Raw genomic sequence first — 7038 nt, forward strand, 5'->3', positions numbered from 1 at the left:
AAGTAAATTAGCGAGATCTCGTGGGTCCTCGAAACTTCAGCTGTCAGTCATGGCCGCAGCCGTTCCAACAAATCCGGACCTGGTGGGTGTTAGCGGACGGAGGAGCACGGAGCCCATCCGCAGCCGTTCTGCAACCGGTGGAAATTGGGGGTTATATTTGGTTACTTTCATTTTTAATGACTCAAGAAGCCCATTAACCTGCCTGATGTTCAACCATTATCTCACTGACACATTGTACCAAATCGGTTTTGCTATTTGAATCAATAATTAGGAAGGAGATGCTTCATCTAACATGCTTTACATACTGGTCCCTGACTGAGGTCAATATATATGAGATATTTTCTCTTTAAAAGGCTTTTTAAGTTAATGTGTTTGGTGACAGTTCAGATTCCATGAGGCTAAAACAACTTTATTTTAATGACTTTAATGACTTCTGGTAATAATCCAAGCTAATCCACGAACACTTCAAAGGCCTGCTGGAAAAGGATCCTTTGTCCTTCCTGCAAGACACAATGTCAACAATGTTAGAGGGTGGAGGCCTCAGGCAGACTTTTTTAGGAGACCTGGCTTACCGTTTGGGGAAAACAGCAAGAGTACATATGGACAAAGCAAACATGATGTTGCGATTGTAAATTATTTAACAATTGTTAACAATTTAACAAAGTCGCCCTCATGAAATCCAATCGCAGCACGGCTGTCTTGGAACGTAATAGACAGATAGTAAGGAAATAATTATCCCACTCATTTTTGAAACAATGCAATTACCCGTTTAAGCCGCAAGGTTCCCCCCGGTCACCCCCCCCCCCCCTCCCTCATTTGACGTCCAAGCAAAACTTTTTTTTTTTTTACATAGCGCTGCTATTTCATGACTATTTCATTGGCCTTGTTTTAATTGTTAATCAGAACCTGCTCCACAGTGAAACAATTAATTAATTAATTGTAAAGTCTCACATTTTCAGACCTTCCTCCACGACGCCGCGGAGGAGGGTCTTGCTGGTTAATACAACATTCGTGGAAGGGAGAAAAACATGCTCTGGTTTATTGGCATTTCTTAAAACCAATCCAAATCGTCTTGGGCGGTGCTAAGTGCCGGATGGAGCCACGGTGCCGCTGCTAAGTAGCCTCAGGAATGAACTTGTTTTGGTGGAACATGTGTACGTTAAAAGGTTGTATTAGTCATATTTTTAACTGATACAGCCATGATTTTCAACATCAGACAATCTTCTTCCAGTTTATACTGGAAAGTCCTGTGATATGCATTGTCAGTCGTATTTCTGCGGTATGTGGACGGAGATGGGTTTTTTTGAAAGCGTTTCAGTGTAGACATGTAGCCTGAGCATACAGGAGAGCTGATGTCCACGAACAACCAGGTAGTTTCAGAAAGACCTGCAAGTCTTATAATCTATTTAAAGATACATTACATGGTTGGTCTCCAAAAGTAGTGCTGTAACATGATCCGCTTTGGCCTGATCGCGTGCCTCTGCCCTTTACGTCTTTTGTCTTTTCTCCTCTCAGTCTCAGCTCACTTTATCTCTCTTTTCTTCCCAGCAGCTGGCTTGAATACTGATGGAGCTCGCTCTGGATCTGATTAAGTCCACCGCTCGGCAGAATCAGACAGTAGACATAAATATCTGGGGGCATCTGAGAGAGAGACGAGTCGGTTAAATAGAACCGAGTGTGGATCTGGTTTCTACCCCTGATGAAAATCGATGCGACTTGACCGGTTGCAGAGTGACTCAAAATGTCAGTTCTAAAGAGGCCATTATATCATCAGAACTAATTTCATCTTCCTCTGCTTATGTCTCCATTGTTAGTCGTTTAGCGAGGATGCGCATGTAGATGATTCACGACTGTCCATTGTTATCACTTTTAACAAGCTTCAGACACCAAAAATTAACTTCTCTCTAGTGAGCTCTGAAATACCAAACTTGTGTTATTTGTGTGTGTGTGTGTGTGTGTGTGTGTTTAGAGATAATAATGGTTTTAATTTACAGTTAGAAATAAAAGAAGTTAGACTTCAAAAGCTGCCATGAAGGCAACATTTACTGCAGTCATTTGTCTAGGAGCTGTAACAACAAGGGTTGTAGCATTAGGAGGAAGACACTGATATGAGCAGAGAGAACTAAAAGAAGGGCTGGGGGTGACCCCGTTAGTTGAGCTTTCTCACTACATTGTGTCGATGTGTAATGAATATTTAGTGTACATTTCATTTAGGCATACAATCAAACAAATTTGGGTCCGAAGAGTGTATACTATACCTACTAGTTGGCTCAGTAGGCCGTTATCATCTACTGCTTAGTGCTGTAAAACAGGTTAAATAGTGTGTAGAGTGACAATAGTAGACAATTTGTAATACTCAAAGCTATTCTGTGCCCATATTATTCTCATCTTCAGGTTCATAGTTGTATTTTGAGGTTGTACCAGAGTAGGTTTACATGGTGTGATTTTCAAAAAACACCATATTTTTGTTGTACTGCACATTGCTGCAGATCCTGTTTTCTTGTGTGTTTAGGTCTCTGTTTTAGCTTCAGAGTGAGACATCTCACTTCTATACTGTCTTTGTTGGAAGTTACACATGCGCAGTAGCTAGATAAGATCACATCAGCTAGATATATATAATATATCTATATTATTATATTATATTATTATAATCTCTATATAATAACTCTTTCTCCAATTTTGGACAATCCAAGGCAGGATTAGCTGGGAGACGTCATCTAGACAAGGGGCACTTTCACGAGGGACGTGTAAGTAGTGTTTTGCAATTGAGAACGAGCTAGCATGCTTAGCCTTAAGTGGTTAGCCACCTCGTCTCGGCTAGTGACGTAGAAAGCCGTACAGATTGAGAACAGCTCAAGCAACTGAAGGCTGAAGACAGAGGACATTCAGAAACCTGAGTCTAACTCAAAACACCATGGATAGTTTTTTTTCAAAGTTTGTATGCGTGTGGAAGCACCAGAGACACAGACTAACACCTCCAATCCCAGAAGAAGTTATTTTTCCATAATATGGGCATTTTAGAAAGTCCATCAAAGTCCAAAGGTAAGTTTCCATCCAACTGTCAATCGAATTATCTGAAAATTGGTTAAAAAAAACTCACGCAAATAAAGCAGGTGAAAGTGTGTCAATCCAACGGCTTTAAAGCAAATAAAAACCTGTGTCTTATGACTTCACATGCTGTTTTGCGATCAAACTGGTATATCGAATTTAGACATTTTAAGGTGTATTGATTCATTTTCGCACTGAATCGCACAACACTCAAAAATATTTTGCTAGCCAAACCAACAAATGATCAATATTGCACAAGTTGTAATAGTGCTTATGTACCAGCTGATAGAGACATCTCAAGCTATATTAAGAAAACAGCGACGCTATCAACAAATTGCTATGATGACGCAGATGTAACTTGCCTTTTATTTTCCCTCCGGCACCTCTGTGAGACTCTTTTTTTAGACATACCTCACTGTTTGAGCACCTTCCACTTACTCCGGAGGACGTCCCACGGCTTGTCCTAACGTTTGTCGTCTACTTCCTTTGCGAGTTTCTGATAAATTAAATTCAGAAAGTCTCTCTTTGTTGACACCCGCCATGTGTGCAATCATGCCGGAAATACTGGGTGGAAATGAACTAAAACTTCTTCTTCTTCTTCGTTTTGTTGCGGGTTGCAACCATAAAATGACCTAAAACTTAATCGCAATTCATTATTTATTCGGCAAATAACGTTTCCATCAGCATTTATCCCTGAAGCCGTATATCGATCAAGATAAAATCCGATGAGACCAAACGTATTTACTTTGAGTCAATATTCATGAAATTCCATCAAATTTTACTGTTTCCATAAGGTATTTTTCAATTGATAGATAGACAGATAGGCAGATAGATAGATAGATGGATGGATGGATAGATAGATAACATTGCATTGTGAACGATTTGTTAAGGGACTAATTCTTTGACAGAAAGTAACCTTAACCTACCTTAGTTTTTTTCATGTGAGCTTAGTGTTTAAAACATTCTATGGAAATTAAATAGTTAATAATGCTTACTGTGATGATACACAGAAATGAATGTCACTTGTCTCACATCTGTATAGTTTCCTTTACTGAGATGTACAGTATATATGTCACTCAACTGCAAACAAAACTGAAAAAACTTCATTCACGCCCAATACACAACAATATGTTTTCCTTAAAAAAGGTGGTTTGTTCCAGAAGGGGAGATAAAACCACTGTTTCATGTTGTTGAATAATATAAAGATCTCAGGCCAGCTCTCTCTCATCTTTCTGGCACAGTGGCATGCAAAGCGCCTTCTCTTCTAGCAATGCCCAGATATCTCCACTAGAGGCTCCCTGTTGAGTGTAACACACACTCACTCTTCCTGTGGACACACACGCTCTTCATTCACTCCCTCATGCTGTTCCTCCTCAAGCACACTCCTACAGAACAGGGACCAGGGTGGATTGCTATTTGGCGTTGCAGGGCATTAGCCGCTGATGTCTTAACACTTGTAAATGAACCCTCCGCCCCTCCTAATCTGTCACTTTAATGCACTATAGATTTTATTTCAGCCTCTGTAGTATCACATTCTCAATAATAATCATCAAGCCGCTGCTGTTGTCCCCTCCTGCAGAAATTAAATCTCGGCGCTGAGTGCACAACTAATAAAAGATGTTGCCGGAGGAAATAAAAAAATAAATATGATGAATCATACGCAGCGGGGATTTGTATTCAGATGCGAAAGACAATTACACAAAGAGCTTGAATTTATCAGCCGCTTTGCCTCTCAAAGGCTCAATAACGGGCCACCACCGGCGGGCGCTGGGAGCCGCATGCTCTCGCACACACACACACACACACACACACACACACACGCACACACACGCACACACGCACACACACACACACACACGCACACAACCAACCACTCTCATGGACATCTGTGCAGACCGTGTACAAACAAACATACTTATGCATTTTATGCCTTCATAATCCAAGCATTCACACATTTGCCCTTGCACCTTATAAAATAAACATATTTCTTTCTGCACAATATGCCTGTATTTGGTGTTTGTGACTGTGTGTGTGTGTTTGTGTGTTATTAATTCTTGTATAGTCTAGATTAATAATGCACCTTACTATATGTCAAAGCAATCCCTCAAGTTAGTTTTACAACTGGGAAGAATTTGACATTAAATGCCCCTTTTGCGGCTAAACAGTTCCTTATACATTAATCTGACAGGAACGAAATTCTAAAAAACTAAATCAGGAAATACATTTTTTTTTTTCAAATCCTTGTTTGAGTTTCCAACACAGATCAGATGTGGGTGCACGCAAAGGAGCTATACAGAAAAGGAAGTCCAACTGTCCAAATTAGTGAGAGAGTTTTATGGTTATGTATTTACACTGGCTCCACTATTAGCAGTAGGCAACACCTGCAAAAAACTGGTTTTAGTTTGTGTAATTTCATTTTTCTGTGTATATTAAGTTTTACGTTTCAGGTTCATTAAATACTTGCTTGAAGCATTTAAACTAACTTTTGAGTTTGTAATCTTAACAATTGTTAAATTTGTCTAAAAGATTTTCATTTTTAGCTGTACAGTCAATGCATGTCGATTATAAATATCGTTTTCATTGACTAATAATCAGTATTGGCCTTAACTGTGAATGGGGCCTGTAGTGAAGTATTTCTCAAACATTTTAAACCATGTACCCCTTCAGAAGATATTAAGCCCCCTAAGGACCACCATCATGGCCCAGTAGCATAGGCCTACCCTGCTCATGTATGGACAGTTCACACAGAAGGTAGGTTAATTACCATCAACAATATTTATCGTCAGCAGCGATGCTCTGCTTCCTCCTTCCCGCTGCAGGTAATCTAGCATTGACAGACCTTCCTCCACAGTGCTGCGGAGGAGGGTCTGGCTAGTCCACATAGTGTTCCATGATGGGAGAAAAACGTGCTCTGGTTTATTGGCATTTCTATACCCCTTGTATGGTATTCGGGTCAAATTGACCCAATTCAAAGTTTAATTTTACAAAAAGAAAAATGGTACAAATACATGTTTTCTAAACTGAAAATCAACGGCCTTACCTTATTTACTGTGATAAACATGTATTCCTGACTTAATTCAAAAACAAACTCAGATTGTCAGAGCCGCGGTAACATATTTTGAATTGGGGGTGCTGACAAATTTCCAGAGTGAAGTTTTCAACCACCAAACACCTAACTCCATCCATCACAATTTATTGAACTGTATAGAGATTCAATTCATTATAAATAGCCTATCCAAGACAATATTGGCCTGCTATAGACTACTGACCCAGGAACACCAGAAAATAATATAATAGACGTTATCGCTATTCATCCACATACATTTCTTTCTTATCCATACCGTCAAGAAGGAAACAAAATATCTCTAACAAAGCACTTTCGATAATAAAACTGGAATACATGTAGGCTACACGCTCCACAAGCATAAAAACAAGAATAAAGTCCACATAATACAAGGCAGAACCAACTGGGCACGGGTAACGCAGGATATACGCACGCGGCTGCGACAATGGCACAGAACAGGCCTACTGCAAGTTAAAAAACAGAGCCACTAAACACATCAATGAGTTATATTGAATCAAATGAAATTGAAGCAAGCCATTTCCTGACACAAACAATTAAATTATGTTTTTGTAGCACGTCAAAAGCAAATTGAAGGTATAAAGATATTGGGCCGTATATCAACAGTTCTTAACAGGGCCTACTCATTTTATAATAACACGGTAGGATAATTAAATATGGGTGCGACCGCTTTCTGGTTTTCCAATAAGGCTTTACACGCGTGTAAAACACTCAATTATTTCCAATTATTCGTAAAAACTTTCAGTTGAACTGTTACTAAACATTTGATGCCAATTTACTGCACGGCGGCAGCATAATAATAAACCAGCATTCTTACCTTGTGCTTCAGTTATAACCATAGACCGTATATATATTGATGGACAGAGCATCCGGTTCGGAAAAGTGCAACCACTGCGGAAGTAACTTAA

Source organism: Etheostoma cragini, chromosome 17 (genome assembly GCF_013103735.1).
Source record: "Etheostoma cragini isolate CJK2018 chromosome 17, CSU_Ecrag_1.0, whole genome shotgun sequence".
NCBI lineage: Eukaryota > Metazoa > Chordata > Actinopteri > Perciformes > Percidae > Etheostoma > Etheostoma cragini.